This window comes from Talpa europaea, assembly GCF_964194135.1.
Source record: "Talpa europaea genome assembly, chromosome: 4".
Taxonomy (NCBI): domain Eukaryota; kingdom Metazoa; phylum Chordata; class Mammalia; order Eulipotyphla; family Talpidae; genus Talpa; species Talpa europaea.
Genome location: NC_140070.1, coordinates 77,204,928 through 77,228,545, shown reverse-complemented (window position 1 = coordinate 77,228,545; position 23,618 = coordinate 77,204,928).

The following is a 23,618-nucleotide window of genomic DNA, read 5'->3' as shown; positions in this document are numbered from 1 at the left end:
TGGTAAAAATTCAACCAATTAATTTGCTATTTTTTAAGCAGTGTATCATTAATCATTGAAGTCCTCTGTCAAATAACTTTTACGCTTTCCTCATAAAGCACAAAAAAGAACTATGGCATTATTACTATAGGAGTTTTTACTTACCATGACAAATGCACTGGAGATTCATCTAAAAACAAAACTAAGTGAGGGGAAATCTTTTGGAGCAATCAAATAGTCACTGATATAATTTCCTTATTATCAACACAATAAAATTCTTCAGTGAACAGCAACTTTATAAAATATATTTGCCACTCAGTTTATTACAGGATATATTGGTAAAAATTATGAATCTAGCTAGTATATGAGAGTCGAACCAGGTTTTATGTGTGTGACTAATGTCCCTTGTGAATTTTCTTAGAATTCATTGTATCCATGTACATGCTGAAGACTATATTAGGATACAAACACTACAGCAAAATGCTTTGAACAATTTTCAAGTTGTAGAAATAATTTAAGAAACAAAGGTTAAAAGTAAGGATGGAACATCAAGGTTTGTGAAAATTTAAAAATTTGAAAAGAATAACACTAATATTCTGAAAAATAAGTCAATATGTTAGCAATAAAAATGCCAGGAAAATGTAAAAATTTGACCAAGTTTCAATCACTAGCTCAATATAAACATCAAGACAAGATATTACAGTTTACTTAGCTTAGAATGGATAAGAGAGTTTATCATAATTAGTCTGGATCCCTCTACTATATTTACAAGATAAAATATATTTTAGCATTAGAAATGTAAAAGTAGAAATTATAATTCATATTGAGTACAAATATATCTTTCTCATACATACATTAGGACAGATGCACATGCATATATACACATATTATATAAGAATGTATGTAAAGGTCAGAAAGATTAATTAGAAATAAAGAGCTCCCAGTTAGCAAAACATATCCATGCATAATTTAAAAGAAGAATTCTATATGTGCTAAGAGATTACAGACATTTTAGGTAGAAATTCCTAATTTCACCTAAAACAAATATAAAGTTAGACAGAATAACAAATCAATTACTCAAAATTTTATTATAGCTCTTTCTTATAAAATAGACTATTTATAAGTTCATTATACTTCATTTTCCTTTTTTTATTTAATGCTCCTTAGCAAAGGTAACCAACATAGATATAAATTAACTGTCTACAACTTGAAAGTCTTATGGCCGCTGAAACAACTGTTGTAAAAGTACCTTTGCATATTTACATTAAATTATGGTCAAATCATAATAATTCATATTATGATTATTATCTAGGATGCAACACATTAACTTAACCCCATCTTAAACTCTTACAAATATATTTCAATGGGTTTAGCTGCACTATACCTACCTATGTTGATCCTCCATAAATTACAATAAAATCAAATTATGTTAAATCTAATACATGTGATACTCAGAATATAATATTGAATATCATTATCAATAGTATAAACAGGGATATAGGAAGAAAAACTGTGAAATGAAATTCTGTTTATTATGGAGAGGTGTTTCTGTAAGTTATCTGGTTAAACTATATGTAAATTTAATATAGCTTGTTTTTGTGGTTGAGGTGTGAAGTATTAGCATAAGGTTGTTACTTAGCAATGTGAATTTACACACTTATTCTCAACATAATCATATTTTATTACGAGAAAATTGCCTTTAAAAATAAAACACCAACATAAATATTGAAAAACTAGAAAGGTGTAGGCAGTTTTCTGGAAAGGTGACTGACTTACAGCCAAGTTCTTAAGCAGAAATCTAAGCAGCCATTTTCTTCCTAGAAAGCAATTTGCTTCCTTGACTTAATCTGGATAATTGACTTAATTTTACTCTTATTTTGTAGAAATACTATAGAAATTGTGTAAACCATTTACACACATAAATTGATTATAAAAGAAAAAAACTATTTTTTAAAATTCAGAAATACTTTAATTTAGATTGTATATAAATATTTTAACTTTATAAAATCTGTTTGGGCAAAAGAAAATCACTTTCATTGAAACACAGTTTTCAAACAACACAGTCAAAAGGAATATGATAGTTCCCAATATTTTGACATTAAGTTTTTGGACAATAAATTACTATGGCTGTTAAATAATTACTTTTAGGAGACCAAAACATTGCATTCAGGATGTGGAATTTATTAATTTAAAAATATGTATTATATTTGATATAACCACAATCATTGAAGTTTGACTAGTCCTAAATTTTATTGTAATTAAAAAATTAATATATATATATATTTCTTAAGTAACATTACATTCAAACATTATATATGTTTCAGGTGATCATGCTTGATAATCAACAGGTATATACTACAATAAGTTCACAGTTAAAAGTCCAAATGTATTCTATCGAACATTCCTTTCTCCTCTATTTAATTCAAATCATATTGAATGAAAGCAGCTCTTTAATTAAATTAATATTTCTCTTTTTTTATGCTTTATCTCAGATAAATAAATCAGAAATAGCATTGTTTCTAAACCTGAGCATCAGTGTAGTTCCTTTGTTCATAAAGCAAACTGTGGATAAAAAGCAACAAGAAAAATGCTGTGAAGTTTTTTATTTTCAATTTTTCTCTATTGATTGTAAAAGAGGAAAGAATCTCAAAGCAAAGCACCTAGGCACAATCCAACAGGACAAAAACTAGATGGTCTTAGGAGAATGATGTAAAAAAAATAAGTAAAATTTCTAATAAAAGATGTAGGTGAATAGTCACCTTTTCTCAGAAAACAGAAATGATCTTCTCTGCATAGAATTAAAAACAGAATTATGTTTGAGACTACAAAATTGTTATTAAACAACTATATATCAGAATATCTAGATGATCAAACTAAGAAAAATGTTTGCAAAATACATATAAAACATAAAGGGTTTTAATAATTAACTGTATATATATATATAACAAATAGCCCTTTAAAGTAACACATTATAAAGCTAAATTATAATAAAGTGAAGGAGTTACCAAAAAATGGTCAACATTACTGACAGAAAATATATTTTATTTTTTATGTAACTTACAACAAATATTTGCTATCATGAAAACTTTGAAAATATAAAACTCATGTTGGGAGCAACAGCAGAATAAATCAGTGACTGAATATCCTGAGTTTCTCATACAACAAAAGAATGGAAGATGGAAATTGCCTTGAACTGAGATCATTGACCAACCTGTGCTAATATGCAGGGCTTATTATTCTCATTATGGAGAGATATTTCTGTCTTTTCTTAAAAATAGTGGCATTTTTAATTAGCCATGCTCCTTTGGAAGGCAAAGAAGCTTTGCCTCTGCGGGGTAGAATCTTAAAACAAGTGTGTTTCCATGCAGGGATAAAAGAATAGACATGACAAATCTTTAATGCTCTAGCATAACCAAGGTGGCAGGAAGGATATACAGATCATGCATGCTATAGTGCCCAAGATAGAGGATTAATGAGAGAGATGGTGTGTCGCAACTTCAAGAACATACTGAAAGGATGACTGACTTTCACATCATATGACTTCAGCTATAGGTATTAATTTTTCTGGAGTTATTCTAGTCATGTGAAAAATATGCAGTAACTTAACAATGTGAAAAAACATTGTCAACTGAGGAAAATGATTTTAACAAGTTAATATACAAACATACATATAGTAACTTTCTGCAGTGGGAAATGATGATGAGCATCATGAAAAAATAAACAATAATAACATTTTACAGGACATTTATGAAGGACTCAACATTTTAACTCATATAATGTGTTCAAAAGAGGATTTGGCACACATACATACAAGAAATGTTGGCAACAATTTTATTTCTGGTCTTGGTTAGGATATTTTTTTTCAATTCATTATCTGTTTCTATGGGTCTGAGAAATTAAAAAGTAAGGTGCACCTAAGGGAGAGTCAAAGGAGTGGTTACAAAGAATGAATTATCGATGAAGTTTGTCTTTTTAGGTTTTTTGTCTTTGAAGATGATGGGATAATGTACCGACTTATTCTGGAACATTGCTACATTATGGTTTCAATGAAATGTAGTTTCTTGGGTGATTTCAAAGAGCATAACAGGCTTTTGTCCAAAGTCAGTGCCTTCATAAAACTTAACTTCTCCTAAGTTATAATTTAAATAGTCTTTTATTGTAACATACCTTCCCTTCCTCATAGATTTCAAAAGATGCTTATTCAAAGGGTTTGTAGTGGGACCTAAGCACATTCTTTTTTAGCAATTTCCAGAATTTTCTCATCTCTACCCCTGGTTGGAAACACTGAATTTTTGATTTGCTTTCAGCCCATTGAGATCTATTATACATAACTTAATCATTTTTGCATTAGAAATATCTTAACTATTTTCAGTTTTATTATAAATGCATTCACTTCCTGGACAATCCCTATTACTTTTCTTCCCATGACTTCTGTCTATTTTCAAAGAAACCAGTGAGACACATTTTTCCCCTTTTGCAACTCTGCATGAGATTGTTTTCATATTCTGCACTTGCAGTTTGAAATATATAAGTGTATATCAATGAGCAGAAAGACTGCAAATAATCATCTGTTTGTGTTTCATTTACAAGTGTATTTTTTCAAGAATAATTTTATGTTTGAAAGTATCATTAGGAAAAGACTGACTGAATATATCAGAAATAAATTTCAAAGACAACCAGGGGTTTATACAATTTCAGAGGCAACATTAATTTTAGCATATTCCCCAATTCTGTTGGTTAACCAACTGGTCAAACTGAAGATACAAGCATGGAAATCATTGTACTGACAGTACTATACTTCGAAAATGTTAAAAATTTCTAAGAGCCTAACAGGAAAACAACAATTATAACTTTAGATGAAAATAATTGACCTGACTTGATTGAAAGCTATTATAGGAACACGCCAAAATGGTTCTATGATATTAGAGTTTTGGGAACCTTTAACTTAACAATCATAAGATTCAGTTAATATGTTTTATTTTATTTATTTTTTAAAGATTTATTTATTCATTCATACTAGAGCTGGGGTGCAGGCCAGAGATGCAGGGGGTGAGAGGATTCACCAGAGACAAAGCAGGGGCCAGACCAGGCAGACCTACTGAAATACATTGCTGAGGGGAGCAGCAGGTGAAACACAAGAGGTCTGCTGTGCCATGTGGGTAGCTCTCCGGCAAGGGATTGAACTTACGCTGCAGGGGCTGCAGACAGCCTCATATTCCTGTGTCTTAAGCCCTTGTGCCACCAGGGAGGCCCTAGTTAATATATTTTAAAATGTAATATGTAAATGAATATTTACCACATGGTATTTTGTAAACAGAGTAATTAGGAAAGCTGTGGAATATACAACACAAAACTTTTCTGAGACTTTATATGCTTTAATCTACAAAAATCAATCTCTGAAAGGAAATGTAAGATAGTTTCCTAAATTTGCATTATTTGATAAAACTTATTGTATTTGTATGGATTTTATTTTTTGCAATAATAGTATGCAAAAGGGTAACACTTTTGTAAAAACAAGTGTACTTAGAAAGAAGACACAAAATAAACTAGGAGATCCATATACCCCCCAAACAATTAAATTAAATTGTCATTTAAAGGTAAGTGCATCTTTAAAAAATTTTCGAGATTCTGCTCTGATTCCAAAGCAACTATATAAATTTAGAGAATCAGGAAAGTCAACAACAAACAAGTGGGATGCAAATAATATCAACAGTCTAAAAATTAAGTTGGGCCTCCCCTGATGGAACAGCAGTTGAGCGCTGGGCTGCGAAGCTGCCTGCACCCCCTGCAGCACTGGTTTGATCCCCGGCCACTGGCGAGGGTCTCACATGGTGCAACAAACCTCTCCTGCTGCGCCCACTGCTCCCCTCAGCAGTGTATTTCATCAGTCTGCCTGTTATGTTCCCCACTCTGGCTCTGGTGATTTCTCTCACCCTCCCATGCTTCTGATTGTACCCAGTGCTTGTATAAATAAATAAATAAACAAACAAATAAACAAATAAATAAATATTTTTAAAATGAATACATAAATAAATATTAAGTCACTAAGAAGTTACAAGCAACAGGTTAGAAAACAAAGGGAGATGGGGTTTTCAGAAAAAGTTGGGGCATAAACAGACCTCTAATGTAAGGTCTCAGACATGGGTTTAAAAACAACTAAAGTTGCAAATAAATGAAAAACATGTCCACACATAGCAATCAGTGTGCAGAGTCTGGCACTGGTCATCTTGGCAAGAGTCTGTATGCAAGATCCAGGAGAAAAACGAGGGCAAACTTGCAGTAAAACAGATTAGATGCTAACATTATAAGCTACTGCTTTAGAAGTCCTTTAGTTTCCCTGCTTAAAAATAGTTCCAGTTTAAGAGATTAAGCTGGTCATTACAATAATCTCTTCTTCACATACTTACTGTCATACATAATCAGTGAATACTGTGTCTTTGGTGATATGCTCTGGTGCTAATGCTTTTTTCCCCTTCATCTCATTTCAAAGACTGTTCCAAAGTTTCAGATATATCTGTCTTTTCTATTTATATTAGCACACACAATACATGTGTACAGTTCTGAGTGTGTACATGAATGGTGAATTTTTGAGAGAGACTGAAAGAATATGTTTTTGATATGTGTGGTGGGGGGCAGTTCACCCAAGGACCCAGTGCATCAATTCATATTTTAAAAACTCTGGTCATTTGCCACCTCTAAGACGACAAAGTCAGTAAAAGCAAGTTTGGGAGAAAACCCTTCAATTTCTGAATAAGTACTAGAACACATATTTCTGTGTAATAACAAAAATTTACTCTATGCAATATTTTCACGCATCTGGGCCCTACATTTAGGCAATGGATGGACTCTTTTTAACGTAGCAACACCTCAAAATTTGACTATGGCTCACATGCAACCACTGCAATTAGTTTTCTTTATTAAACACAATTCTCTTCAACAAATTTTAATCTCATGACTACATAAGTACCTTTTTCTATGTTTTTAAAGATTGATTTATTTATACAAGCACTGGGTACAGTCAGAAGTGGGTGGGGGGGGGATGAGAGAATTCACCAGAGCCAGAGCAGGGAACAGAGCAGGTAGACTGATGAAATACACTGCTGAGGGGAGCAGTGGGTGTGGCAGGAGAGGTCTGTGCGCCATGTGGGACCCTTGCCAGCAGCCGGGGATTGAACTGGCGCTGATGAAGAGGCTGCGGGCAGCTTCGCAGCCCAGTGCTCAACTTCTGCGCCACCAGGGAGGGGAGGCCCAATATTTATATTCTGAGACACCATTTCTAGAATGGTCCTACTTAAAGTTATTTTTAAAATGTTCTAAAATGTGACTGCCAAAAGTAAGATTAATAATCCAAATGGGGGCAATTTTTAAATTACATTATACAATGATTTTCTTCTTCATTTCGAGCACTAAACATATACAAAACCAGACAAAATTTGTGTTTGATTTTTGGCAGTTATCAAACTGTTGATTTATATTCATCTTGTAATCAATACATCACTTCTGTCATCTAAGGTATTAGATTTACTCTTGAATCATGGACATATGCATCCATAATAGCGCTTTTCACATTTTATGGTATTTATTTATGTCTGCTCCACTACTAGAGTGTGAGCTTCTCAAGGTTAGGAATTGTGTTTTATTCATATTTTATCTAGTAACTCACTAAACTGGTGAACAAATAAAGAAAAATGGAAATTTTGGAATCATGCTTCATATTTTTTCCATATAAGTTATCAATAAATGCAATCATTGTGGTAGAGCAAAAATATATCCCTAGGTACCTCTCAGGTTAAGGGTCCTCCAAAAAAACTATTCCTTTTTTCCTTAACTATTTGGTATAGATATTTAAGGAACTTGAATAATGATTATATGTCAATAGCATCACTGACATTGCATAAATCTTATCTCAGATTTTATTTGTCCTGGCTATTATAAATTAGAGCTAGAGTGGCTTGCTACAGAGACTCCTAACCAACATTGACCATCATTCCTTGCTCAACTGATCTGACTTAAAGCTGCCAATTCTTTGTTTTGTATCTATTGGCCATCTGCTGTCAGCAGAGATGGGACTCTTTATACTACTAAGATGATTTGTAATAATAAAAAGGGAACTTCAAATAATGTTATGCTAGAAGTACACTCCCTAGCAAAATAAACATTTTTACAACAACTCATTACCTCTCTCTTGTTAGTAGTATACTATTAATATACTGTTAATACCTGCTTTATGTGTTTGCCATTATGAGGCTTTAATGGCTTTTAAGAAGGGCATATTCAAAGATAACTATTGTTACCCTTTTAAGATCTCTTCTGTTACTTTTAAAAATTCAATTTCTTTTTTAGCATTTAAATAAATAGGGAACAGGGGCCTCCCTGTTGGTGCAACTGGTTAAGATGCAACCTATGAAGCTGTCTGCAGCCTCAGCAGAAAAAGTTCATTCCCCAGACTGCCAGGGAACAACTCACATGGCACAGCAGACCTCTTCATTCAATCTGCCTGTTCTGTTCCACAATGTCTCTTGTGAATCCTATCACCCTCCCCCCCACCTCTGGCCTGTCCCCCAGCTCTTGTATGCATAAATAAATAAACAAACAAACAAACAAACAAACAAACAAATAAATAAATAAATAGCAAATTAATTCTTTAGTTTGATTCAAATGATTAGTTTTAAAATTGGGAGGGCCTCCCTAGTGGTGCAGAGGGTTGAGCACAGCGCTATGAAGCTTCTTGCAGCCTCAGAGGCGCCAGCTCGATTCCTGCCTGGCCTGGGGAGATTCCCACATGGCGCTGCAGACCTCTCCTGTCTCCCCACTGCTCCCCTCAACAGTGTATTTCAGTCAGTCTGCCTGTTCTGTTCCCTGCTCTATCTCTGGTGGATTCTCTCACTCTCCTGCACCTGTGGCCTGTACCCCAGTGCTTGTATTAAATAAATAAATCTTTAAAAAAAAGTTAATCTATAAAATTGGGAGATGGAGGAAATCTTTAAAAATATTTAACTCATTTTGTTATTTTCTTTCTTATTAATTCTGCTATATATACACATATCAATTAAATATTTAAGAATATAAACACATTAATAAAAGAACATTTTCTTCATGAGAACACACAAAAATTCCACTTTGTAGAAAGAGTAATGCCAGAGTATGTCTCAAGAGGAACCATTTTTTTTTAAGATTTATTTATTTATTTATACAAGCACTGGGTACAGTCAGAAGCACGGGAGGGTGAGAGAATTCACCAGAGCCAGAGCAGGGAACAGAACAGCAGACTGAAGAAATACACTGCTGAGGGGAGCAGCGGGCGTGGCAGGAGAGGTCTGTCGTGCCATGTGGGATCCTCGCCAGGGCCGGGGATCGAACCAGCGTAGCAAAGGCTGCGGGCAGCTTTGCAGCTGAGTGCTCAACCGCTGTGCCACCGGGGATGCCCAAGGCACCATTTCTTTAATAAATATTTAAATATTTTAGCACACCTACTATTTTCTAAAAAAATGTTTTCCATGGGTTGTATTTTATAATAGAGGAGCCATATATAATCACATAATCTCAAATAAAACAAAATTACTAATTGATATAAATTTTAGGGGGGAATGATCAGAGTGCTAATTAATCAAGCAACAATCTTAATTAAGTAAGAAACAATCTAATTTAGATTTGGGAAGGTTAGGAGATAAGCAGATGGAAGCTGAAAGACTGTGGACTACAGATTTCACTCACTATGTTAATACTGAATTTTATAAAGTAATTCTTCTGTGATAAAACTATCATCTAATTATTTACTGTGGGCAATATTTTTTGAAGTTCAAGTATGTGTTCGCATGTATGAATGAAGATGTGAAAATGAAAAGGAAAAGCTTTAGTACTAACTAAAATTTACAACCTTTGGAGATTTATTAATACACAAGTTGTTTCTTTCTGTGTCTTAGTAAATCAAAGCATTATTTATCAACAGTGCACAGATTAATTAGCAAATGTTTGTAAAATGTTTTAAATACCTGATTAGCGCTAACACCATTATTTATAATACAGTCTTGCTAAATTTAACTGGAAATTTTATGCTTTGTTCCCAGCTGAGTTATTAAAGGATACAAAACTTTTTCACAGTCTCTACGAACACACTGTACTTAGATGACATGTGAACTGTCATTTATAATTAGTGTCAGAAAAGCAATAAAACAAAATGATGAGTTTTGCACCTGATATAACTTATCTTCTGTCAGATCTCTCTTTAAGTCTCACATTGTTCTTTGTCCTCTCTGACATGCACTTTCTGCATTTGGTTTCATATTGTGTTATTATTTTTTCCTCTTAAATCTCTTTAGCCATTTGATTCCATTTTCTCATATTGAATTGTACTTTAGTATTACTGCACAACATTTTCTTAATTAAGAAATAATTACATTCAGATTTCACTTACAAATACCCACTTCTTATCCTTTTCATACTGTACTGAAGAAGACAATCTGTTGGAACAGCTGCATGAACCACAAAATAGTCTGTATTTAGAGGCTAAACTGTTTTAACTTCAATAAAAGTTGCACTACAATTGCCAGTACCCAGAAGAACATTTTGCTTCATGGCCTTATCTATTTTATATCTTTGAGTAGCGGGAGATCGCCAACACCCCTCTGTCAGACCTCATTTCCATATTGCCAACATTTCTGACAAGCTTCAGAAAATCAGCAAATAGAGCTAAATTCAAAATAACAAGGTGAGAATGTAAAATACAGGATAGGGGAAAGAAACCAGAAATAAATGTATCTGCTGAAGAGAAAGCATATACCCAAAGAAAGCAGTGGGGAAAAAAAAATAATGCTTAGAAACTATTTAAAAATACACCAGTCCTTTCATGTACTTTATGTAATATTCATCTATCAGTGGATATTCCACATTCTTGAAATGAAATACAATATGCTAAATGGAAAAGAAAAAAATAGAAAACAGCTATATATCACAATCTGTAAAAATCACATCCCAATCTCTAAATTAGGAGATAAAAAGAAAATACAAATCTCTAGTCATAAAATTAGTCACAAATATTATCTTATTTAAATGGGATTATGCAAATTAAGAGCACAATGTGATATCATCTGACACTTGTTGGACTGGCAGTTATCAAAAAGCTAAGAGGTAAGTGTTGGAAAGGATGTGGACCAAAGGAGCTGTTACACTGTTGGTGGGAATGCAAGTTGTTATAGCCATGATTGAAAACACCATGGCAGTTCCTCAAAATAATAAAAACAACCATTTTACCACCATCTTATCCACCACTTCTGGGCATATTCAAGCAATATTAACACAGAATTTCAAAGACAGAATTTCAGAAAGATTTCTGAAATTTCATGCTAATTGCAGCTTTATTCTCAAAGGTCGGGGTATGGAAGCAACTTAAGTTTTCATCAATAAATGGATGGATAAAGGGCCTCCTGGTGGAGTAGCACTATGAAGTTATCCACAACCACTGCAGCAAGAGTTCAATCCCAGCCAGGGAGGTGACACACATGGCACAGCAGACCTCTCCTGTCTGCCCGCTTATCCCTTCAGTGGTGTATTTTCAGTAGATGTGCCTGTTCTGCTCCCCATTCTGTCTCTGGTGAATCCTATCACCCCCTGCATCTCTGGCCTGCACCCCAGCTCTTGTATGCATAAATAAATAAATCTTAAAAATAAGTTAATTAATTAATTAATTAATGGATGGATAAAGGTGAGATATACATACAATTGAATATAATTCAGCTGTGAGAAAGAAAGAAACCCAATAGTTTGTATCACTTATGCCATATAGAAAAGACAAATACTGCATTGAGTCAATTACATTGAAATCTGAAAAAAAAAGTCAAAAGTTTAGAGCAGGAAAGTGGTTGTGAGGAACTAGGGTATGGGGATATGGAAAATAAAGGAGAAGTTGATAAAAGGATGTAGCTTTTGAGAAGTTGAATAAAAACTAAGAATCTAAAGTGTAATATGGTGACTTTATTTGATAATAATGCATTGTGTACTTGAATTTGAGATGAGAGAAAATAAATGTTCTTACTACATATAAATAACTTACAAAGAAATAGATGTTAATTAGCTAAATAGGATGAACTTTTCACATGTATATGTCCATAAAATTATTACCATATACATTTTAAATATCTTAAAATTGCATTTGTTAATTTTATCTTAATAAAACTGAAGAAAAAGTCATTTTACATTCTTACAATTAGATGTAGTAGATTGGACTATGTATTTTAATTTTAGCAAGATATTACATTACTTGTTTGGTAGACTTTCATAAAATATATAAACCAGTACTCAGAAAGGAAAGCAATGCTATAGAGTATATAAATAACTTACGCTTTTCTGTGAAATTAACATGACCCATATTATACTGACTTCCTCTTAGCATGATTTCATAATGAGGAGAGGATGGATTAATTTAAATAAGGATTTTTCATTTTATGAGCCATAGTGGCTTATAAAATTCTATGACAGGCCATTATTTGGTGTGATAACTTTGCATGTTAATGTTATATATCAAATTAAGGCTTCAATCAAGAAACTTCTATGTCATATTAGTGTTCGGAGAGGAAAGTCATGGACACTCAAATGGGTTGAAGATTAATATTTTGGATATCTTTTCAGTTATCATCCACTTCTCAATGAACTATTGCCAAATTTAGTATACAATGAATATTATGAATTGAAATGATATATGCCTTTTAATATCTCATATTCAATATATTTAATTGATTCCATTCAAATATATAACATGTATCCCAACTTGTCTGTAAGCATTTTAATTTCAACAACCACATATTTTTTTTCCTTTTGGATAAACTCTACATTGGAATGGTAGGTGCATAGTATATACATCCATTGATTGAAATTGTACATTAATTCTTTGAAAATCATTACAAACTCAAGTACAGATTTTAATAAAATTATGGTAAGTGGTCAAAAGAAGCAAGAACATGTAAGTTCATATCAATCATTTTAATACAAGAAATAAAAATATTTTATATGAAAAATCTGTTGGTATTATCTGAAATAATTTAGACTTGAATGTAACCTTTGCTTTTTTTTTTTTTAATTTATTTTTTTTTTTATAAATTTTATTGTTATATTCCCCATACAATTGCAGCCCCCCATTCTGACCCCAATCCCTCCCCTCCCGCCCCCGCCCCCCTAAAAGTGTCTCTGGTTCATAGTTTTTTGTTGATTTTGATTTTCACTTTCTTATAGTTATTCATTTTCCTGGTCCCTTATTTAAGTTTTCTAGATTCCTGCTATGAGTGAGACCATCCGGTATTTTTCTTTTTCTTTTTGGCTTATTTCGCTGAGCATGATCCCTTCCAGCGCCATCCATGTTGCAGCAAATTGCATGTGTTTATCTTTTTTGAATGCTGAGTAATATTCCATGGTATATATGTACCACATCTTCTTGATCCAGTCATCTATTTTTGGGCATTTGGGTTGTTTCCAAAGCTTAGCTATTGTAAACAGTGCTGCTATAAACATAGGGGTGCAGGTGTTCTTTGGAATTGATGTTTCTGTGTCCTTTGGGTAAATACCTAGGAGTGGAATTGCTGGATCATATGGAAGCTCTATGTTTAGTAGGTCCAGAAATCTCCACACAGCTTTCCACAGTGGTTGGACCAGTTTGCACTCGCACCAACAGTGCAGAAGAGTTCCTTTTTCTCCACACCCTCGCCAACATTTGTTGTTGCTAGTTTTTTTAATATGTGCCATTCTCACTGGTGTAAGATGGTATCTCATGGTAGTTTTGATTTGCATTTCCCTGATGACAAGTGATGTTGAACATTTTTTCATATGCCTGTTGGCCATTTGCATTTCCTCTTCAGAGAAGTTTCTTTTAAGCTCTTCTGCCCATTTTTTGACTGGATTATTTTCTTTGTTGTTGTTGAGTCTCATCAGCTCTTTGCAGATTTTTGTGATCAGTCCTTTATCATTAGTGTTGGGTGCAAAAATGTTCTCCCAGTTGGTGGGGTTTCTCTTTGTTTTTGTTATTATCTCTTTTGCTGTGCAAAAGCTCTTTAATTTGATGTAGTCCCAGCTGTTTATCTTTGCCTTCACTATCACTGCTTTGGGTGATGTGTCTGTAAAGATGTCTTTGATGTGCAAATCACGTAGTGTTTCGCCTATATTTCCTTCTATATATTTTATGGTTTCAGGTCTTATGTCTAGTTCTTTAATCCATTTTGAGTTGATTTTTGTGTATGGTGTGAGGTGGTGGTCAAGCTTCATTCTTTTGCATGTAGCGACCCAGTTTTCCCAGCACCATTTATTGAACAAACTTTCTTTGCTCCAATGCATAGTCTTTGCTCCTTTGTCAAAGATTAGTTGACCATAAATCTGTGGGTTTATTTCTGGATTTTCTATTCGATTCCATTGGTCTGTATGTCTGTTCTTGTTCCAATACCATGCAGTTTTGATGATTATGGCTTTGTAGTATAGTTTGAAGTCTGGGAGTCTGATGCCTCCATTCCCTTCTTTTTTTTTCAGGAGAGCTTTGGCTATTTGGGGTTTTTTGTGATTCCATATGAATTTCATCAATAATTGTTCTATTTCTTTGAAGAATGACATTGAAATTTTGATTGGAATAGCATTGAATCTGTATATTGCTTTTGGAAGGATGGCCATTTTAATAATGTTTATTCTTCCAATCCATGAGCAGGGGATGTCTCTCCATTTCTTTGTGTGTCTTCTTCTATTTCTTTTAACAGTGTTTTATAGTTTTCTTTGTATAGGTCCTTTACCTCTTTTGTTAGATTTATTCCCAAATATTTGATTTTTTTTTTGTTTCAATAACAAAAGGGATGGTCTTTTTGATTTCTTCTTCTTCAGATTTATTGTTTGTGTATAGGAAGGCTACTGACTTTTGCGTGTTGATTTTGTATCCTGCCACTTTACTGAACTGATTGATGAGTTGAATTAGCTTTTCTGTGGAGTTTTTGGGGTTCTCTATGTATAATATCATATTGTCTGCAAATAGTGATAGTTTGACTTCTTCTTTTCCTATTTGGATTCCTTGGATGTCTTTCTCTTGTCTTATTGCCCTGGCTAGGACTTCCAGTATTATATTGAAAAGCAATGGTGAGAGTGGACATCCTTGTCTTGTTCCAGATCTTAATGGAATTGCTTTCAGCTTTTCACCATTGAGAATGATACTGGCTGTTGGCTTGTCATAGATGGCCTTTATGATGTTGAGGTATGTTCCTTGTATCCCAAGAATTTCAAGGGCTTTTATCATGAATGGGTGTTGCACTTTGTCGAAAGCTTTCTCAGCATCTATTGATATTATCATATGGTTTTTATATTTCTTTTTGTTGATGTGTTGGATAACGTTGATTGATTTTCGGATGTTAAACCATCCTTGTGCCCCTGGAATGAATCCAACTTGGTCGTGGTGAATTATCTTATGGATACATTGTTGGATTCTGATAGCTAAAATTTTATTGAGGATTTTTGCATCAGTGTTCATTAGGGAGATTGGCCTGTAGTTTTCCTTTTTTGTGTTGTCCTTGTTCGGTTTTGGTATTAGTGTAATGTTGGCTTCATAAAACGTGTTTGGTATTGTCCCTTCCTTCTCAATTTTTTGGAAGAGTTTGTGAAGGATAGGCACTAATTCGTCTCTGAATGTTTGGTAGAATTCATTTGTAAATCCATCAGGTCCTGGGCTTTTGTTTTTGGGGAGGTTTTTGATTACCATTTCAATTTCGCTGCTTGTAATTGGTCTGTTTAGGTGTTCTATTTCTTCTTTATCTAGCTTTGGGTGATTGTAGAGTTGTAGGAATTTGTCCATCTCCTCTAGATTGTTAAACTTGTTTCCATATAACTGTTCATAGTAGTTACTGATTATTCTTTTGATTTCTGCTGTGTCCGTTGTGATTTCTCCTCTTTCATTGATGATCCTGTTTATTTGTGCTTTCTCCCTTTTTTCCTTTGTGAGCCTGGCTAGGGGTTTGTCTATTTTATTGATTTTTTCAAAGAACCAGCTCTTGGTTTCATTGATCTTTTGGATTGTTTTTTTAGTTTCAACTTCATTTATTTCTGCTTTGGTTTTTATTATTTCTTTTCTTCTACTGCTTTTGGGGTTTTTTTGTTGTTCTTTTTCTAGATCTTTGAGCTTCGAGATTAGGTTGTTTCTTTGGGTTATTTCTTGTTTCTTGATGTGAGCTTCTATTGCTATATATTTTCCTCTTATTACTGCTTTTGCTGCATCCCATACATTTAGGATATTGGTGTCCTCCTTGTCGTTCAATTCAAAAAATTTTTTAATTTCTTCTTTGATCTCCTCATTAGTCCAATGGTCTTCCAGTAGTGTGGTTTTTAATCTCCATGAGGTAGGAAAGTTCCTTGCCTTCTTTTTATGGTTTATTTCTAGTTTGATGCCTTCATGGTCAGAAAAGATGGTTGATATGATTTCAATCTTGGTGTATCTGTTGATGTTTGTCTTGTGCCCCAGTATGTGATCGATCCTGGAGAATGATCCGTGTGCGCTTGAGAAAAATGTGTACTCCGTTTTTTTGGGGTTTAGTGTTCTATAGATGTCTGTTAAGCCCAATTGCTCTAGGTCTTTATTTAGAGCTTTGGTTTCTTTACTTATTTTTTGTCTTGTTGATCTATCCATTGTTGATAGTGGTGTGTTGAAGTCTCCCACTACGTATGTGTTTTCTCTGATGTCTGTTTTCAGAGAGGACAACAGTTGTCTGATATATTTTGGTGCTCCTTCGTTTGGTGAGTATATGTTAATGAGTGTTATTTCTTCTTGAAGTATTGTCCCCTTGATCATAATGTAGTGACCATTGGGGTCTCTTTTTATCTTTTTGAGTTTGAAATCTGTTTTATCTGATATAAGTATAGCTGTTCCTGCTTTCTTTTTTGGTCCATTTGCTTGTAGGATTGTTTTCCATCCTTTAACTTTGAGCCTATTTTTATCTTTTGTAGCTAAATGTGTTTCCTGGAGACAGCAAAAGTTTGGGTTTTGTTTCTTAATCCAGGCTGCAACTCTGTGTCTTTTTATTGAAGAGTTTAGTCCATTTACATTTAGAGTTAATATTGATATGTTAACATCTGTATTTGCCATTGTGTTTGTCTTTCCTTTGATTTTATTTATTTATTCTTTTAATAACTTTTTTTTTTTTTGGCCTTCTTTCATTGTTATTCGTCGCTCTGAGGTTCTGGCTTTAGGACTCCTTGTAGTATTTTTTGGAGTGGGGGTTTAGTTGCAATGAAATTCTGGAGTTTCTGTTTGTCTGGGAAGGTCCATATTCTTTCTTCAAAGAGGAAGGAGAGCTTTGCGGGATAGAGTATTCTTGGTTGGCATCTGTTTTCTTGGAGTCTGTTGACTATGTCCCTCCACTCTCTCCTTGCCCGTAGTGTTTCTTCGGAGAAGTCTGATGTCAGCCTGATTGGTTTTCCTTTGAATGTTATCTGTTTCTTCCCTCTTGCCAGCTTCATTATTTTTTCCTTGTCCTGGATTCTTGGGAGCTTTACTATTATGTGTCTTGCTGTATTTTTCCTTTCGTCGTGGAAGTTTGGTGTTCTTCTTGCTTCTTGTATATCAATTTTCAGCTCCTTCTTCACATTTGGGAAGTTCTCTTCAATTATCTCTTTGAATATTTTCTCTGTTCCTACATCTCTCTCCTCTCCTTCTGGTATTCCTATAACTCTTATATTTCCTTTCCTCATGGAGTCAGATAGTTCCCGAAGTCTTTCTTCGTTCTTTTTCCTTCGTACTTCTCTTTCCTTTTCTGTTTTGGTTCTTTTTATTTCTGTGTCTTCAAGATTACTTATTCGTTCTTCCATTTCATCTATTCTGCTTTCATTGCTTTTCCCAGAATTCTTTAGTTCTTCCATTAATTCTTTGATCTCCTGCATTTCTTTTACTTCCCTCTTTAGGGACTCAATTTCTTTCTTCTGACCATTGTTTTCCCTCTCTAGGGACTCAATTGCATTCTTCTGATCGTTGATTATTTTTCCCTTATCATTGTTTTCCTTTATGACTTCTGTCAGTTTTTTAATCACAGCAATTTTAAATTCTCTTTCTGGAAGGCTCAGAAATTCTTCCAAGTTATTGTCGTTGCAATCTGGGGGCTGGCTTTCTTTTTGTGGTGTGCTTTTTCTCTGGAGAGTTGCTAGGTTGCGTGTGGTTCTTCTCCTCCCTACTGTCTGTTTTCTAATTTGCAGTATGCATTGGGACACTGTGTTGTTGGGACTGGCCGGCATCTTGGGTGGGCTTCTCTGTTCCCCTCTGGTTCTTCCAGGAGTCATCTGTCAGTTTCAAGCAGCCTTTACTGGAGAAAGGTCCCTGTTCTAAAATGCCGATGTGGGGACACACTCCCCTGTGCGCCTGGTCTGCCCCGGCGGTGGGTTCCTGCTCCCCTCTGGGCTTGGACTGCAGGCCAGAGGGGGTCTGGCGTGGGCGAACTTCCCCCGCTCACCTCTGGCTCCTGAGGAAGCCTTCTGCAGGTAGTCTTTACTGAAGAAATGTCCCTGTTCTAAAATGGTGATGTGGGACACACTCCCTGCGCTTCTGGTCTCAGGCACACTCTTCTGCGCGCCTGGTCTGCCCCGGCTGTGGGTGCTCGCTCTCCCTGTGGGCTCAGACTACTTGTTCGGAAGGGGCCCGGTGTGGGCTAACTCCCCAGCTGGCCACTAGCTCCTTCAGGAGCCTGTGCTGGGGTCAAGTCGCTAGGTGGCGCCAGAGATCTCTCCTAGAGCCCTTGGGGAGCTGATTTTCCACCCCGTGGGACAGGGAGCAGAGCGGGGATGGTAGGGTACACCTCAATGGCTTTGGGGTGCTGTGTCTGCCTTGTGCCCCACCGTCGTGGGGAACCCACGCCCCTAATTTCGTGCCCCGGGTCTCAGTTCCAAAGCCCTCAGTTCCAGGACGCGGGCTGTAGCCCAGATCAGTGGCGCGGGAATGGCGCCTTTTGAATCCCGCTCCCCTGCCTGGGCACCTTGTTCCTGCTCACTCAGGGAGGGCCTCCGCCTTCTCCCCGCAAGCCTAGGTCGCAGTCGCGGGGATCTGGGCAGCTGCAATCCGAGCGCTGCTTTCGCGAAAGCTTACCGGGCGACCGGGGCTGTGTGCTGGTGCTGGTCTCCTCCTGGGGGCGGGGCTCTCTTTAATGGCGCCTGGAGCTCACCTCCGCGGTGGATCCTGCAGGGTTCGCCTCAGCTCCCGTTCACGGGGTGTGGTGGCTGAAATAGTTCCTTTCCACTCACAGTCCCACTTGCTGCGTCCGTTTTCTTGTTGGGCGTTTTTGTTTGTTGTTTTCCTCCTCTCTGCCGGTTGGAGAGTGCCGCCTCTGTGGGCGGGGGAGGGGAGCAGGGTTCTGTGCTTCCCTCCCTTCTCGTCCTCTTTTATGGCCACTTTCTTCTTTGGGCAGTTTGCTGGAGTCGTCCGTTTATCTTCCGTGTCCCAGTTCTCACTGGGACCTGCCGCTTTTCCTCCCTATTAACTTTTTTTAATGGGAGATCTTACTCGCAGCGTCTCCTCGCCGCCATGTTGCTCCGCCCCAGATTTAACCTTTGCTTTTTGAATACAAATATGTTGCCGATTTCAATTGAGGCAGTAAAAGGCGATTTTGTTTTGGACTAAGTTAAATATTTAATTAAAAATACATATCCTAAATTTTAAACTCTCTTAGTTTTATTGTTATGTGAAAGGTCTTTTCTACTTTTTTGTTAATAATCAATTATGTTATGCCTATCAAAGCAGGATCTCAGCAGAGTACCAAATTTGGTGAGTGACTAACAATCTGAATTGTGTAATATAGCCAGTTAAATGTGTTTAGGAGTTACGCACAACCAAGTGCCATCATCCCTGTGAGTTATATCTCTCAAGACATAATTTCTCAAGGCATAATTCTTCTGCCAGAGCTCCAGATGGAAGTCCATTTAATCATAATGTATCTTATAATTATCACAACTGACACTTTGACATTCCATTTTGGCCTGGAAGATTGACCCAGCTGTATAGTATATTATCTTTTAAGCATATTATCTCTAATTTTTGTGGCACTGAAAAAATAACATCTTTCGATTCTTTCTCTCACTCTGTGTTTGACAAATAATGTTCTAACATCTGAAGTCCGCTGTAAAAAGCAGGTACATGTATGACAGCAGATTCAATCAGCTAGCTACCAATTAGTCTCAACTAGGTGCTGGATTCTAGAACATTTATAGTGCTAGTAAATAGATACAGATTAACCAAACTGGAGTCTGAATTTGTGCCCCAGAATATGAAAGTAAAATTTGCCCATCAACTGGGCAAAGTGATATGTTCATTACAGATAGGCTTTATTTCAGAACAAGAGTTCACCACATATTATATCACTCACTAGGTGAAGAATTAAAGTTATTTGGCCACACTGAGTAAATTAATTATAGATTACCATCATTAAAAGGGACTATGAATTTTCAGCTTACTGAAAATTTCCACTACATCCACAAGATCCTCAATGAAACCTTCCTAAAAAATGCAGACTTTGAGGAGAAACTGTGATGGGTTTGAGACTTCATCATATGTTCAAGCTAACAAGTTACTCTGGCACAGTGTCATGGACAGTGGCAAAAGATATAAGATTTCTGAGTCAGAGACAAAGGACTTTTATTACCTACATCACAACAAATGACATGAGTTTCTTGTTGGCATCAGTTGCCCTTGTCACCCAACTCCCATAAGGGTAAGGCAGAACAAAACAGACGGATGCTATATAAACTTTCTTAAAAAGATAGTCGGGACAAAAGTTGTCTAAAGGTAAAAGAAATTCAGTAAATAGGGCCTCCCCTGGTGGCACAGCGGTTGAGCGCTGGGCTGTGAAGCTACCTGCAGCCTCTGTAGAATAGGTTTGATCTGCAGCTGCAGGCCTCTTCTGCCACGCCCACTGCTCCCCTCAGCAGTGTACTTCAGTCCTTCTGCCTGTTCTGATCCCCGCTCTGGCTTTGGTGAATTCTCTCACCCTCCCATGCATCTGACTGTACCCAGTGGTTGTATAAATAAATAAATAAATATTTTTTTTAAAAAAAGAAAGAAATTCAATAAATAATTCCCCCCAATACTTCTCTGTATGAAACATTTTTATTGAACATGAGATTCCATTTGTTAGAGAAAGCATATGCTGTTAAAGATACTTGTAATGAAAGAAATTTCACTACCTATATTGCAATATTAGAAAATTGTTTTGTGCAGTTGAATATAATAAAACAAAAAAAAGTACAATGTGTTTTACCTAAACATTATAATGCAAGAATTCAACTAAAATTTCTGTTTATCTTTCTTATTTTGTCTATCACTATTTCTTAAATTCCTCTGATTTTGATTTCTGTCTTTAAGAATTGCCTTACTTGCTACAGTAAATGTTTCTGACCTCTTACTAAAAGGAATAGCAAAGAGAAAACATATGAGGTTCACTTTTCTTTTTATAACTTCCATGCTTCACACTCCTCCTTCTAGATTTTCAAAACAGGAAACTCATTACCATGAAATGACATTCTGAGAAAAATAATTTTTAACACTTTGAAATAAAAAATATATGTAAATAAAATTCTGAACAAAATTGTATACATAAAATATTAAAGTATTTAACTTTATTTACAATATTATTGATGTGGATGGATTATATTGCATTTGGAATCTTAAAGAAATAGTCTGCTAGAAAACCATGGGTTGGAAGAATGAAACAGGATGCTACTTTAATTGTGCTTTTGTTTTTTAATTCTGACTTTGAGTAGAAGGCAGGAACATGTAAAACAGGTTGTGGCTTTCAGAGGATAAAAATGACAGCAATTGCAGATAATCGGTGGTTTTACAAATTGATTATAGCAATTCTTAAAGCAAATTTGGCAACATCCCCAAGCTCTTTCTAGACAAATGTTTCATGAAACAAAGTGAAAGAAGTCACTCTCTCATTTCTGAAATATTTTGTAGAGAAAAAAATAGTCTTTGTTTTCTAAATTCTTAGAATCTATTTATTGATGTCTTCACAAATGACATATGTCACGCCTAAAAGAAGCCTTAAAATAGAGAAAAAGTTTAGCTAAATGTACTCATGTCTGTTTCCTTTTCTCTGTCATCACTAGGAGATTTTGTTTTTTATTGTTTGTTTTTCTTACATACTTGCACTCTAGCCTTGCCCTGGGATGTCTTTGTTTCTTCTCTTTATTCTTACTGTAAACATTGCAAAAAGTTCATTACTTCCATGAAACCACAACTTAGTGTTCCCAGACTTCAGTGGGATACTTTCTTGCTAAAAGGTCTTACCTTGTACTAGGGTAGTGTACTAGTGTTTAGTGGTATGCTGTGTACTAATACAGCACTACCCTGCATCAAATATGAAGCTAGATGAATATGCAATTTTAATTTATTTTTAATTTTCTTATTCCTTCCTACAACTAGTTTACAAATTATTGAATAAGGAACACTAAGTTGGCTTTAGCAACACTGACCACATTAGATTTAGTTTGTAGAATAGTTTCTAATTTGATTAGTTCTAATATTTTATATTTTATTCTACAAAGATTTTCCTAAACATGGTATATTGAACTCCTATTTTTTTAAAAATCATAATGTATTTATAAAAACATTAAAATCAAGAACACTGACATTTTATAGAGCAAAAATAACTCATCAACAAGAATGCTTAATTACGAGAGTGATTTCTATCATTTCCAGCTCCTTTCTTTTTTCTTTTATGAATCCACTAAATCATGCAGGGGCTCTTTTTAATATTTCTGCCTTATACCTAGTATGATAAATATTATTTCACCTACAGACCAATCTCTCGGTGATATACTTGAATTAATTCAGGAACATCTGTCTCCTTATAGATAACAAGTCTCCTTTGTGTCTCCGTTTTATGAAAGTGTTAACTAGTGAAATGATATTACCTCTTAATATCAACTTAAATAGAAGTGTTCTTTTAAAAAATTTATTTCCTCTTTCACTTTATTCCAACTTATTATGTTGGACTATTTCAGGGTGATTCCTTCAATTAACTTGAATTAAAACTGAATAGTAATTTTGCAAGATTTAGCCATTTGTCTAGAAGTTATTAAAACTTATATATACATATGCCTTATCAATTCAACATTATTACAGTTACTTTAGAGAATATATACTTCAAATTAAAATGAACAAAATAATTTCACAGTAACAAAGTAAAGAGCTTTATTAATCACTTTGGAAACATGCATTTATATTGCTTCTACTTTTAGAATATATTTTTTAAATTTGTCAGGGATATTTCAGAAAACGATTTTTGTTGAGAAAAATGTTTTCAAATCAGCTTTGTCAAAAATAAATCTTGTATTGCAGACTAAATACTGTCTTTCAGAAAAGCAATATCAGTGAGAAGCTCATACTTAAAATTCTTTAGAATATCAGACTCACCTTCACACAATGTATAAAATGAAATAAATTGATAATGAATGGGAAATGGGGAGCAAAGGGAATACATCTAAGAAGTGAATAAATGCACCTTCTTAATTAAAACTAAAATAATACTATGTCAGGTGTACTTCTAATTATTTTTTAGGCTATCTATGTGAAACATATCTTTATTTCATTTATAAACGATTATGACTAAAGTACAGAAGGTGTTCAGAACAGGTCTCCCCAAGATATGCTACTT